Source organism: Rhinoderma darwinii, chromosome 2 (genome assembly GCF_050947455.1).
Source record: "Rhinoderma darwinii isolate aRhiDar2 chromosome 2, aRhiDar2.hap1, whole genome shotgun sequence".
Classification (NCBI taxonomy): Eukaryota; Metazoa; Chordata; class Amphibia; order Anura; family Rhinodermatidae; genus Rhinoderma; species Rhinoderma darwinii.
In genome coordinates, this window is record NC_134688.1 from 152,209,021 (window position 1) to 152,225,186 (window position 16,166).

Consider the following 16,166-nt stretch of genomic DNA (forward strand, 5'->3'; position numbering starts at 1 on the left):
TAGGATAATTTCCAGCCCATAAGAGACTAGTATAGACAGCCACATGAAAATCAGCTGAATATTGCATATGTAGGTGAAAAGACTCCAATACTTATCCGCCAGAGATATGCTTCACCCAAGGTAAATGAGGTTCAAAGTTTCAGAGTACTCATGAAGAACGGACAAAGCAGGTGCAGTCAGGATCTTGATGAGCTGAAAAGTTAAAGCCAGACTCTAAATATACAATGAGGGCTGCAGCCACCGCAAGCGGAGTGGTTCTCGGCTAGAGACGTGTCCCAGAAGTAGGTATGCAGGCTCCACAGTCACCAGGTCAGTAAATGATCTCTGTCAGTGATGTCAATTATTTCGCCTGTTATATAGCAGGAAAGGCAGCATAATGAGTGGCATCAGAGTACCGGTAGACAGACATGCCTGTCGTCCCAGGCGTATGTTGCATATGCTGATGCGTTTTGTCACCACGTGACTTCCTCAAAGCATTGCATTAGTGTAGGATACCTCTCCATTTTGAACTTCCATGTATCACTTGTACAGTTTAAAATATTTTACTAGGATCAGTGGAATATTTCTGAGAATTTCCCATATCTATATATTATTACTATTCCAGAATGTATTGCAGCTTTTCATGTGGAGATCAAGACATTTCGCTGCTGGAAATGCTTTAGAGATCATTAGCTGTAACACAACCGTTATCCTTATGAACTTGGCAGAAAGTTTCAAAGTGAAAGCCAAATCCGTGTTCATCCGTGTACATTATCTTATCAGGGCATTTTAAAACTTCTTTTCTGTTTATATGATAAATATAAGTTGATTTTTAAGTAATTAAATATTAATGCAAAGGTTATTATCCTGAACCTAATATACAGCAAGGTTTTGAGCATTTTGCATTAACATCTGATTGAATCACTAGTGACTAGAAAATGTAATTTTGAAGCTACTGGTTAGCAGTTTAAAGTAATATGTAATGTAATATTATAATATGTTATAGAATATTAAAAAAACAGCATACAATAATGTAATAAAATACAATAATACAAAATGTGTTTCCAAGATTGCATTGTATCAAAATGTACAGTCAAGGAAAACACCCAAATACAATATTTCAGAAAACATTGTGCTGAACAAGTCAAATAATGAACATAATATCCACAATATACCCTTTCCAGGCATGTATCATATTAGAGAAAAAGAGTTGTGCCAATCTATACATAAAATAATGATCTTCAGATATTGTGAGAAGAAAAAATACAAGAGGGGCAAACACAGAAGAAAATAATGCAGCAAGGAAGAATAAACCAAAATATATTAAAACTAGTGTGGGTGAAGGGGAGGGGAGTATGAATCTCAATCCAAGGAAGCGTCCGTAGAACATTAATTGTCTGCATATTTTTGATCGTCAATATAACCAAACTTGGGCACACGGCAATACGGGACTTGTCCCTTGAAACGTTGCTCTGTGCCCTTGTCTCTAGGGTTTTAGTGAAGGATTTCTAAAAATGCTTAAGTGACGAAAATGTTAAAGTGGCAGGGCTCAGAGTAGTGGAAGGCAAATACACAAGTGGTGTTAAACTACTACTACTACTACTACTACTACTACTACTACTACTACTACTACTACTACTACTACTACTACTACTACTACTAGAGTTGGTAATACTCTTCATGTATGCAGATATTTTTTACATTTCTCCTATTTATCAAGAAGTATGCTAGACAATATCAAATTTTCCATAATTTTACTTTAACCCCTTAAGGGCGCAGCTATTTTGGGCATAGAGTTTGTAGTGATTTTTTTTTATTTCTCATTAATGAGTTTCGAGGGCCATAACTTTTACATTGTTATATTAATTTAGCCGTATGAGGGCTAGTTTTTTTGTGGGATAAGTTGTATTTTTTTTTACTTTTTTTTGGGGTTAATATTATGTAAGGAAAATCTTATATACATTTTTTAGGAGGAGGAAATGGAAAAAAAAAACACAAACGTTATCATTTTATGCATTGATAAGTACAGCAAATAAAGGGAATTAAATGTTGAAAGTTTTTGGGTATCCTAGAATATAGAAGTCAGTTCAATAGTCAACTTCAAAACTTTTGGCATCCCTTAAGAAACTGTGAAAAAACACCTCATATAACATATAATGATTTAACTATTGCTAATATGTGTCTGAAGACAGACAGACATCATCCTACAAGAGTACTGTACTATTAAGAACAGTGTATATTTCAATGACATATGTGTCAAATTATTGACAGCCCTAAAGATTATTTTAAATAAAAACAAAGAAATTTAAATCTTTGGGCAAAAATCCTGCTGCCTTTATATTCCTTCTAGACCCCTGGAACTCCATTGTTATTGCTATGACCAATTCCTTTTTCCATGGAGTATAAATAAAAGGTAATACTCATAAAAAATCTCTTTATTATCCCCCAACAGAGATAAAACCAAATAGCTGACAACTCAGAGACAGAAGGTTGTGCACCATTAAAAACAATCAGGGTTATTAAAAACATAACTTGAAAAACAGGGAACAGTTGGAGGACACAGGAGCATACTGCCCCTATGTACAGTGAGGAGGACGGTAAGAGAGGCAATGATCAACCCAAAAATCACAGATAGAAAATTCCCAAAAATTCAGTTAAATAATTGCTTTCTAGCAGCAAATCATAAAATACAGCATCTAAACTTCGCAAAATGTCATTGTAGCTGCAAAAGGAATAGTGATGTAGTCAGATGAGACAAAACTGTTACATTTTGGCCATGCACACAATTTTCAACTCTGGCCAAAAAAAGGGCATACGAGGAAAAACACCTGATACCCACTGTTAAATATGGTGGTGGATCATTTTGCTGCTCTTGTAAAATCAACGGCGTAATGAATGAATTTCAACAAATACCACAAGGTTTTAGGCAGAAATCTGTCTGCCTCTACAGGAAGGATGCAACCTGGGTGGGGATGGACCTCTCAGCAAGATATGACCCCAAACAAACATCAAAATCCACAGAAGGAGCGAACATAAAAAAGGAAGAGATAAAAACTTTGCTCTTTGCAGATGATCTGATAATGTATATAAATAATGTTGAAGAAAGTATTGAGGCGATAATGAATACCTTGACAGAATTTAGCCTGATATCTGGATATAAAGTGAACCAATCGATATCAATGATCCTAATGATATCAGATAGAGCGGATCGCTCTCAGAATGGGAAATTTAACTTGCACATAGCTAAAGAAGAGATAAAATATCGGAGTATATAACAAAAAGATACAAATAAGATATTTCACAGTAACTATTATCCCATTATAAATAAAATAGATCAGGAATTTAACCCCTTCAGGACACACCCTGTGTTAATTTATGTGGTAAGAACTTTACCTATCCAAGCGATTCTGAGATAGTTTTCTTGTGACATATAGTACTTAATGTTTGGTTGATAAATTTAAGATTTCTTTGTGAAAAATAGCAACATTAAGAGAAAATGTGCAAAAATTAGCATTTTTTCTAAATTTAAATGTATCTGCTTGTAAAACAGATAGTAACACCACACAAAATAGCTACTAGTTTACATTTCCCATATGTCTACTTTATGTTGGCATCGTTTTTTGAACATTATTTGTCTAGGACGTTACAAGGCTTAGAACTTTAGCAGCAATTTCTCACGTTTTCAAGAAAATGTCAAAAGCTTATTTTTTCAGGGACCAGTTCAGTTCTGAAGTGGCTTGAGGGGCCTATATAACTCTCCCCATTTTAAAAACTGCACCACTGAATGTATTCAAAACAGCATTCAGAAAGTTTCTTAATCCTTTAGGCGTTTCACAGGAATTAAAGCAAAGTAGAGGGGAAATTTAAAAATTTAATTTTTTTTGCTGAAATTCATTTGTAATACAATTTTTTGTGTAACACAGAAGTTTTTACCCAAGAAATGCAATGCAATATTTATTGCCCAGATTCTGCAGTTTTTAGAAATATCCCACATGTTGCCCTAGTGTCCTAAGGGACTGAAGCACCAGCCTCCGAAGCAAAGAATCACCTAAGTGGATTTTGGGGCGTCTTTTTTTTTTTTAGAATATATTTTACGCACCATGTCAGGTTGGTTTGAAGAGGTCTTGTGGTGCCAAAACAGTGGAAATCCCCCAAAAGTGACCCCATTTTGGAAACAACACGACTCAAGGACTTTTTCTAGAGGTATAGTGAGCATTTTGACCCCACAGTTTTTTTTTTTGCAGAATTTAGTGGAATTAGGCCATGAATATCAGCTTTTTTTGCGCTAAAATGTTGAAATTTTTAGTATCACAAAGGATAAAGGAGAAAAAAGGACCCCAACATTTGTAAAGCAAGTTCTCCCAATTACGGCAATACTCCACATGTGGTCATAAATTGTTTTTCATTAGAAATTTCAGGATCCTTTTTTTTGCTTTTTCAGTTTAGTTTTTCACTCCCCATATTCCAAGAGCCATAACTGTTTTATTTTTTCGTTAATAGAGTGGTTTGTGGGCTTATTTATTGTGGAAGGAGTTTAATTTCTATTGAAACCATTTGAAGTACCATTTAATGTACAGGTATACTAAAAATAAAATTATTTGCAGGCTGAAACGGGAAAAAACTGTGATTCCTCAATGGTTTTTTGGGTTTAGTTTTTATTGCTTTCACCGTGCGTTAAAAACAACAACAACAACTTAACTTTATTCTGGGGCTAAATATGATTACAATGATACCAAATTTATATAGTTTTTTTTTTTATATTTTACTACTTTTACAAAGAAAAAACTATTTGTTAAAAAAAATTACTTTGTTTCACCACATGCAATAAAAAAGCCATAACATAAAGCCATAACTTTTTTATTTTTTTTGGTTGATTGAGTGGTGTGAGGGCTTATTTTTGGCGGGAAAAAGCTGTAGTTTTTATTCGTACCAATTTCTGGTACATATAACTTTTTGATCACTTTTATAAAACTTTTTGAGAGCTAAGTTGACCAAAAAACAGCGATTTTGGCATTTTAAATGCTTTATTTTTTACGGAGTTCACCATGTGCTATAAATACCAATTTTACTTTATTCTGCGGGTCGATACGATTATGGCGATACTATATGTATATCGTTTTTTTATGACTTGCAGCGTTTGCACAATAAAATTACTTTTTTTAATAAAATAATTTTGTTTTTTGTGTCACCATATTCTGAGAGCCATAACTTTTTATTTTTCAGTCAAAAAAGCTGCGTAAGGGCTTGATTTTAGCGGGACAGGTTGTAGTTTTTATTGGTACTATTTCAGGAGAAATGTGACATTTTTATTCTATACTTTGGGAGCGGCGGTGTGGGAAAAATTATTGTCTTATAGCTTGGGTTATTACTAACACAGCGATACCATATATGTGTACATTTTTTTAACGGTTTAATTTTTTTCCTAAAATAAAATACTTATTATAGGAAAAAAGACAGTTTTCTGGCTGGTCCTTATAGGCTATCGTGCATGGCAAACCCGGAGGCCATTGTATAGCCTCCGGTTGCCATGACAACCAATGGCAACACCCGCGATCGATACCCAGGAAAGTTTGTTGCTACCACAAACTTTCCAGTTTGTTGCTACAACAAACTTTCCCTGCAATGCCATGAGCACAAGATCACATGATAGGGGCCTGAACCAATCAGGTCCAGATCATATCTCCGGGACCAGAGGCAGGTGTTAACAGCGCGATCCATGTGTCAGCGCGACTTCTTAGACACTCTATCGCTCTGTTAACACTCACCAAGAATTCACGTCGGCACTGCACAGAACCCAACAAGTGCGGACGTGAATTTACAGTGAGCGGTCGGGAACCGGTTAAAAGATGGCAAGAGATACCTTTGTCTATCTTTGGAAGATGCCATCTTTTAAAGATAATTAGCTTTACAAGGCCAATGTATCCCATGCAAATGCTTCCCCTGCTGCTAAAAAATAAAACAAGTGGAAAACAGTTTCTCAAGATTTTGAAGAATAAAGATATGGAAGAATAAAAAGGCTAGACTAAGTATCAGTATGTAGTCTATAGAAAGAAAAGAAAAGGGGGTATTTCACTACCTAATATAATATTGTACAATTGGGCCTGTAACTTTAGGTATAATAAAGAATGGAGAGAAGGGAAATCTCAATTACTCAATCATGGAATAGAAGTTCTCCTAGTGAGAACATTAGAACTGAAGGGGAACTATATTCTGTTTAGAGATACTATGGCGACATGGAAAAAGATCAGAAAGATATATAAAGAGCAAAAATTATTTTGATAGAGAATTGGAATTTGAAATTGTGGAAATAACAGGATCGATAAACATGTTAATGATTTGCAAATTATAAAGAAATGGAAACAAAATATTCCAAACAACTTGATATATTCAGTATCGAGTATGAGAGCCACGCACTTGCATGTCTTAGCATGCTATCAATGAAGAGAAGAAAAAAAGGAGATCTTTCAGCACATCCTTAAAAAGGTATAAATTTATTCGGCAAACATGACAAAAAATATTTTGATGTGCTGAAAGATCCCAGATCCCCGTTTTGTCTTGTATACATGGACTTTTCTTGTTAGCCTGCAAGCTCCCCTCCACTGCACTCCGTTATTGAGGAACCACAAGTACAAAAAAGACGCATCTGGTGAGCAGATGTTTTGCATTTGCTTGTCTTTTTACTAGCTAATGCTATCAATGAGGTTATTAATGGTTGTCTGAGGTAAGTTATGCCACGCTGAATACACTTGGGCCCGCAAATCATCAAAATTGGCTGCTGGCAGCTCCCTTTGCAATTTCCGACTAATGACGTCCCAGATGTGCTCGATGGGAGACAAGTCCAGAGACGATGCAGGCCATGGTAACACGTTTAGGCCATGCAGGCTTGTCATCACTTTGGAGAAATTTCCGTACTACTGGTTCCATGACTAAATCAATCTAACGTTGAGCTGTTAGTGTACCTGAAATGAAAACTAGAGGGGTCCGGCTACCGTACATTAGGCCACCCTACACCATAATCCAGAGAGTAGGATAGGTGTGACGTTCCCTTCTAAAGGCATCTTCATTTCATTGCCCACGTGGCCTCCAGACCACTCTCTGGCTATGAAACAAAAGCGTGACTTATCGCTGAAGAGGATAGACCTCCATTTCAGCCTCCATCTCTGTCTTGCTGTGCACCATGATAGACTTTCAGAGTTGTGGCGTGTAGTCAATGGAACACCTGTAGCTGGCTCATAGCCCAATGTCGTGCAAATGCCTTGTCATGAAAATGGCTTGTGTCGACACTGTTTGCTGCCATTGGCATGGGATGTGGCGTCCAATTTCACTTGCACTACAGAATGGATCACTACATGCCAATCAGACGATCTGACCGATCAGAAGTTTGCCTCTGTACACCTCCATCTGTCATTCCCGTTTGTTGCTGTTCTCTCAACCTTTGAGACAAGCAACTTTAAAGAGGCTCTGTCACCAGATTTTGCAACCCCTATCTGCTATTGCAGCAGATAGGCGCTGCAATGTAGATTACAGTAACGTTTTTATTTTTAAAAAACGAGCATTTTTTGGCCAAGTTATGACCATTTTCGTATTTCTGCAAATGAGGCTTGCAAAAGTACAACTGGGCGTGTTGAAAAGTAAAAGTACAACTGGGCGTGTATTATGTGCATACATCGGGGCGTGTTTACTACTTTTACTAGCTGGGCTTTCTGATGAGAAGTATCATCCACTTCTCTTCAGAACGCCCAGCTTCTGGCAGTGCAGATCTGTGACGTCACTCACAGGTCCTGCATCGTGTCGGCACCAGAGGCTACAGTTGATTCTGCAGCAGCATCAGCATTTGCAGGTAAGTAGCTACATGGACTTACCTGCAAACGCTGATGCTGCTGCAGAATCATCTGAAGCCTCTGGTGCCGACACGATGCAGGACCTGTGAGTGACGTCACAGATCTGCACTGCCAGAAGCTGGGCGTTCTGAAGAGAAGTGGATGATACTTCTCATCAGAAAGCCCAGCTAGTAAAAGTAGTAAAGACGCCCCGATGTACGCACATAATACACGCCCAGTTGTACTTTTACTTTTCAACACGCCCAGTTGTACTTTTGCAAGCCTCATTTGCATAACTACAAAAATGGTCATAACTTGGCCAAAAATGCTCGTTTTTTAAAAATAAAAACGTTACTGTAATCTACATTGCAGCGCCGATCTGCTGCAATAGCAGATAGGGGTTGCAAAATCTGGTGACAGAGCCTCTTTAAACAGTGCTAACATCTCGACCTAGGCACGTAGCGATCTGAGGAGTGGTAATACCAAGGTCTCTCAGTTTATGGATTCTGTCCCTCTGTTTGCGACAAGTGGCGATAACTGGCTCGTTGACTAACAAGAGGCATCCCTCACCACTTGATCCGATTTTTGAGGTTTCATGTGGCTAAAAACCTATGCTTTCAATCTGGCTTTTATGCCCCTCCCGCATGCCACAGATTTGGAACTAGGTGCTTGAAAATGTGATCATTTGCAGATTTTAGCGACACCTGCAGCATCCTTGATTTGCATAACCTTACGGCTTGCCCTGCTTGGTGTTGCAATTTCAATGTTGAGGAGTGTGTAAGAAACTGTTACATACAATGGACAAAGGTGACATAACAAAACAAATATGACTTAAATGGAAAAATATCCTATATCTACAACAAGAAAGAAAATTAGGAAGGCTCTAAAAAAAAGTAACGAAGGGAGATAGATCTGGACAAACCCGTAAAAAGCCATGAGAAACATCATGGAAGAGAGAGGCTTTCCTGGACCTTTTTCAAACTGGATCCCATCCTAAAAGACGTGGTGGAACCTGGACTACACCTCTAAAACAAAGGTACCAGTGAATGAACGTCTAGCCAAGAGCTGGAAATAACTTTCTACAAGCATACTTTGGGAGTCTTTTTTTGTCTCTCCCGCAAACACATGAAGTGATCTGGAAGTAGCTGAATCTCATGAAGTGATAATTTGTTTTCTCTCTTGGCATAAAACCTTTATTATCTGGCCATCTCCAGTTACATATTATGTGGATGACTATCTCCCCGGAATTATATACTGCTCATTATATATTGCTCAAAGATATATTTGGATGCATGCATCTATTGTTCGGCACATTTAAGAGCTGGAAATAACTTTCTACAAGCATACTTTGGGAGTGTCTTTTTCGTCTCTCCCGCAAACACATGAAGTGATTTGGAAGTACCTGAATCTCACGAAGAGATATTTTGTTTTCTCTCTTGATATAAAGCCTGCAATATCTGGCCGTCTTCAATTATATGTTATGTGGATGACTATCTCCCCGGAATTCGTCCGCATAACTGTTAATGACATGTTACTATATTTAATGTTATCTTATAACTATGACAATTGCTTAATAATTTTAAAAACGAAATAATTTTTATTTTGTTTAACTAGTTTGAATTTTGTACTTAATTTCCACCCAAAGTGTGCTGGTTTTGTCCAATATTTCTTTCTTCTTTTTTTGTTTTTTGCTATATTATCATATTGGACGTCACCGTGCAATAATAATTGAATTTTTTGGGTCTTTTAAAAGGATATCATTTTTTCTTTTTGTTCTAAAAAAAAGTAACTAAAGAAATCCCCTCAGAGAATTGGAGAGAGATGTATTGGAGGGTTATACATCAGACCATTTATGCGTTCAATAAACCACTGCAACATTATATTCAGGGGTATGAACAGAAATGTCTAAAGTGCCATAAAGAAAAAGCTGCTGTTACATGGTTTATGGTTTTGCCCAAGATTAAAAAACTTTTTGGAAGAAATAACAGAAAAAATAAATTAATTTAAATATAACGTGAATATCTACAGATGTATGGTCGCATATTCTCCACACAGATAGTAATTAGTGTAAAAGATAAATCAGAATTTAGAGAATATAGCATACATAAAATGGAAGCAAAAAAAGCTATACTAGATCACTGGATATATACGTCTTTTCCAACATATACACACTTTAGAGCAATAGTAAGAAGACTAAGGCCTCATGCACACAACCGTAGACATGTGCACGGCCGTGATTTTCAAGTCGGCCAGCCGCGGAGTGTGACCCGCGATCCACCCGCAACATCGCGGGCCGTGCACATGACCGCGTCCAATATTTTCTATGAGCCTGGACCGCAGAACACGGCCGTAATAAGACATCTTTGGTCTTTCTGTGGTCCAAGCTCCTGGGCCATGCACGGACTGTGGAAACAATGGTCGTGTGCATGGGCCCATAGAAATGAATGGGGCCGCAATTCTCCCATGGACTTTTGGGGGAATTGCGGCCACAAAAGCACATTGTGTGCATGGAGCCTACGGGTAAGTACACACATAGCATAAATACTGCAGATTTTACACAACAGATTTCATTGCGGAAAATCCGCAGCATAATACTATAGCAGCAAAGTTGATGAGATTTGAACAAAACTCACCCACACGCTGCATAAATAATGAGCGGAAAAAATGCTTGGAATTTGACATGCGGTACGTTTTTTTTAATCCGCAGCATGTCAATTGTATTTGCATAATCGCTGCTTTTTTGTTGCCGGGTTTCCCAATTGAATTCAATGGAGAGGTGAAACCCGCAACAAATAGCAAATGTAGCATTTTTGTGGTGGAAAAACTTGCAATTCCACCACAAACAACACAACTCAGAAAAAAAAAATCTTATACTTACCCAGATTTTTGTGCTATAGAGAGGGAAATTGCTTAAAAGGTATAACTCACGATATTGTATTTGAGATGTACTGAAATGTAAGTTTTATATATATATATATATATATATATATATATATATATATATATATATATATATATATATGGGATAAACAAACAGAACAGCACCGTTTTCCAAATAAGTGTAGTCAGGGTGCAAAATTCTCGTTTGGACATGTGACCAGTGTCCCCAGATACCAAGTCAAATCCTCCAAAGACAGCACACCTTGATAGTGAAAAAGTGGATTTATTCACCACATGCAACGTTTCAGCCCTACTCCATGGGGCCTTTCTCATGCTTGAGAGGATTGGAGGATCTGACATTATATATATATATATATATATATATATATATACAGTGAAGGAAATAAGTATTTGATCCCTTGCTGATTTTGTAAGTTTGCCCACTGTCAAAGTCATGAACAGTCTAGAATTTTTAGGCTAGGTTAATTTTACCAGTGAGAGATAGATTATATATATAAAAAAAAAAGAAAATCACATAGTCAAAATTATATATATTTATTTGCATTGTGCACAGAGAAATAAGTATTTGATCCCCTACCAACCATTAAGAGTTCAGCCTCCTCCAGACCAGTTACACGCTCCAAATCAACTTGGTGCCTGCATTAAAGGAATAGTGTCATCACAAATAATTTTTTTATATGTTAAAGATGTTAGTGCTTTAATAAAAACGTTTATATTCATTTGTGTGTTTGTGTTTTACTGTTTCTTATTTTTACACTTTTTCTTCCCTATGGGGGCTGCCATTTTTTGTTCCATTTCTGTGTGTGTCGATTAACGACACACACAGACATGGAGTACGGCAGCCACAGTCCCATAGGGACTGTGAACGGCTCCCGTCCCATTCACGTCCGTGTACGGCGTCTGTGTGGGAACTGCGCATGCGCCGCTCCCACACAGTCCTATTCGAAATTGGCGCCGTCCGGCGCCATTTTCCTGTGGACCGGAAGTCGCGGCCGGACAGTAATATTACTACTTCCGGTCGCGGCTTCCGGACTTGTGCACATGGAACAGCGGCAGCAAAGGGAGCGGACGGGCCGGAGGGAGCCGCGGCGGCAGGAGCAGGTAAGAGATTTCAATGTATGTTAGTGTTTGTGTGTGTTTACTACTGTATGTAAACCTACTACACTGTGGGTTACCTCAAAAAATGGCGACACACAGTGTAGGAGGTTAAACCTTTCAAACCCCTCGTTTATCCCGGCACTAGCCAGGATAAAGGAGGGGGGGATGCTGAGAGCTCACTAGAGCGAGAGCTTTTAACCCAATGTTGCAATGCTGCAATTTTGGGAACTAGCTCCATCTAGTGACCAAAAATGGGTAGTATTATAAATTAAAAAAAATTTATAATATTTCCTGACTCGCGAAAAAAATAAAAAAAATTTGAACAATGTTTAATCACCCACACACTAAATGTTTACATTTTAAAAAAAAAACATGTTTTTCGGGCAACACCATGCCTTTAAAGACAGCTGTCTTAAATGGTCACCTGTAGAAAAGACTCCTGTCCACAGACTCAATTAATCAGTCTGACTCTAACCTCTACAACATGGGCAAGACCAAAGAGCTTTCTAAGGATGTCAGGGACAAGATCATAGACCTGCACAAGGCTGGAATGGGCTACATAACCATAAGTAAGACGCTGGGTGAGAAGGAGACAACTGTTGGTGCAATAGTAAGAAAATGGAAGACATACAAAATGACTGTCAATCGACATCGATCTGGGGCTCCATGCAAAATTTCACCTCGTGGGGTATCCTTGATCCTGAGGAAGGTGAGAGCTCAGCCGAAAACTACACAGGGGGAACTTGTTAATGATCTCAAGGCAGCTGGGACCACAGTCACAAAGAAAACCATTGGTAACACATTACACCGTAATGGATTAAAATCCTGCAGTGCCCGCAAGGTCCCCCTGCTCAAGAAGCACATGTACAGGCCCGTCTGAAGTTTGCAAATGAACATCTGGATGATTCTGAGAGTGATTGGGAGAAGGTGCTGTGGTCAGATGAGACAAAATTGAGCTCTTTGGCATTAACTCAACTCGCCGTTTTTGGAGGAAGAGAAATGCTCCCTATGACCCAAAGAACACCGTCCCCACTGTCAAGCATGGAGGTGGAAACATTATGTTTTGGGGGTGTTTCTCTGCTAACGGCACAGGACTACTTCACCGCATCAATGGGAGAATGGATGGAGCCATGTACCGTCAAATCCTGAGTGACAACCTCCTTCCCTCCACCAGGACATTAAAAATGGCTCGTGGCTGGGTCTTCCAGCACGACAATGACCCGAAACATACAGCCAAGGCAACAAAGTAGTGGCTCAAAAAGAAGCACATTAAAGTCATGGAGTGGCCTAGCCAGTCTCCAGACCTTAATCCCATCGAAAACTTATGGAGGGAGCTGAAGATCCGAGTTGCCAAGCGACAGCCTCGAAATCTTAATGATTTACAGATGATCTGCAAAGAGGAGTGGGCCAAAATTCCATCTAACATGTGTGCAAACCTCATCATCAACTACTAAAAATGTCTGACTGCTGTGCTTGCCAACAAGGGTTTTGCCACCAAGTATTAAGTCTTGTTTGCCAAAGGGATCAAATACTTATTTCTCTGTGCACAATGCAAATAAATATATATAATTTTGACAATGTGATTTTCTGTTTTTTTTTTATAGAATCTATCTCTCACTGGTAAAATTAACCTAGCCTAAAAATTCTAGACTGTTCATGTCTTTGACAGTGGGCAAACTTACAAAATCAGCAAGGGATCAAATACTTATTTTCTTCACTGTATATATATATATATATATATATATATATATATATATATATATTTATATATATATATATATATATATATATAAATATATATATATATTGTAACATCTTGGGGACCACTTAGCTCACAGGGTCGCCATCTCAAGGGTGAGATGGTTGGCACACATATAAAGTTCATTCCAACTCATTGAATAAAAGTTTATACCAGCCGCAGCTCATCTCATGAGTTGTGGTGTACCCCGTATCATCTACAACAACACTTTCAGATTCTATATTCCCCTCCATCTTGGAGTTTTGTGTCTCAGCATTTATACGCTCAGGGTATGTGCACACACACTAATTACGTCCGTAATTGACGGACGTATTTCGGCCGCAAGTCCCGGACCGAACACAGTGCAGGGAGCCGGGCTCCTAGCATCATACTTATGTACGATGCTAGGAGTCCCTGCCTCGCTGCAGGACCACTGTCCCGTACTGAAAACATGATTACAGTACGGGACAGTTGTCCTGCAGCGAGGCAGAGACTCCTAGCATCGTACATAAGTATGATGCTAGGAGCCCAGCTCCCTGCACTGTGTTCGGTCCGGGACTTGCGGCCGAAATACGTCCGTCAATTACGGACGTAATTAGTGTGTGTGCACATACCCTCAGACTGTCCATCCAAAGGCAATTTTTCACCGCACTGACCAGACCTCTCTGGGTTACTTCTATCAGACCCGGTAGTGGTCATCTCTGCAGCAGTGTTAGGGCCCGCATCCTGCTTAGTGGTATAGCACCGCTTGTTGCCCTTTGCAACCTGTCTTGTGTTACAAGCAGCTTCCATGGCTAAAGCACCCACTGTATCAGTATCCCTTGAACCAGTCTGGAAGACCACCTCTATGGCTCCCCTCACCTCCTGGGAAAGTGTGGGCGCTACATGTGTCTCAACGTCTACATGAGAAAGACCTGCAGGGGGCAGAACTTGTAAGGGTGAAGCAGCAACCCTTCCCACACTATACATGGCAGTAGTATCCTCGTTGGTACCATTGACAGCCCCAACCTCTAGGGAGATGTTTTCATGTACATCTGATTCACTACCGGGCAGGTCATTAGTGACAGAGGCCACAGCCACCAGCGCACACACCTCACTGACTCCACTGTCCAAGAACTCATGTGCGTCACTTAGGGCTACATTCACACTGGTGTGGTTGCTCAAATAAAAAGGTGGATCACTGCTGCTGGATTCAGCTGATTCTGATTTGACCCCAACCATATTCTCAGACCTGTAGAGTTTATCACCGCTCCACTCACACATCGCAGCAGTAAGCCCATTGTCATCCATCGCAGCAGCATACAGCTGGTTGCCATTAGGAACATTGCACACATCACATGTGACACTCTCGACTTTCTCAACTACGGCCTCAAGGGGCACACTTGAACTAATCCCCTCTTCTGTCTTGGCTGCTGTTTCTTTAACAGCCTGTTCACACAATGCATTAACCTTCTCAGGCTGTAAGACATACTCATGGCTTAAAGACATGTTAGGCACAATTTTTGACATTTCACTAGTGTCATCACATAAACGCTGTGCATCAAACACATGTGCGTCATTTTTAGCAGGCATTTCTTGAATCACATTATCACTTGACATCATTACAACTGGTGCATTTTCCCTTTCTTTTTTTTTTTTTTGCAGTGGAGCAGCACACCCTGCAGAGAACTTTTCCCTGTAATTGCTACCATGCTTATCGGAGATATTGCCTTTCTCCCACAACTGCCAGAAATGAGGGAAGTCCCTTCCCAGCACAAACTCCTCATCAGGTTCCTGACATTTTATAAGTCTATGCTGCACACAGTGGCGTAACTACCGCCGTAGCAGCCGTGGCGGCTGCTATGGGGCCCGCGGCATGAGGGGTCCCGTGTCGCCCGCCGGAACGGGCCCCCACCATGGCCGGAGGCTCCGCTAGCAGCCGCTATGGCTGCTACAGCGCGACGCCACTGAACACTACGGCAGAGCAGGAAGGTATATCCCCGCTCTGCCATTAAACAAAAGACATGTATCCCCTATCCACAGGATAGGGGATACATGTGTGATCGCTGGCAGCGATAAGGAGAACGGGGGACTGAAAGTCCCCTGAAGTTCTCCATCACAAACCTCGGACTTCCGGGGTGTGTGTCGGCAGCTCCGTAGAAATGAATGGAGTGCCGGTCGCGCTTGTGCCCATTCGTGACCAGCGCTCCTTTCATTTTTATTGAGCTGCGCAGACGCCGGAAGTCAGAGGTTAGTCATGGAGAACTTCAGGGGACTTTCAGTCCCCCGTTCTCCCTATCGCTGCCAGCGATCACACATGTATCCCCTATCCTGTGGATAGGGGATGCATGGCGTTACCTACAGGGGGGGACTCTGCATGGCGTTACCTACAAGGGGGGGACTCTGCATGGCGTTACCTACAGGGGGGGACTCTGCATGGCGTTACCTACAGGGGGTGGGGACTCTGCATGGCGTTACCTATAGGGGGGACTCTGTATGGCATTACCTACAGGGGGGGGACTCTGCATGGCATTACCTACAGGGGGGGACTCTGCATGGCGTTACCTACAGGGGGGGGACTCTGCATGGCGTTACCTACAGGGGGGGACTCTGTATGGCGTTACCTACAGGGGGGGAATCTGCATGGCGTT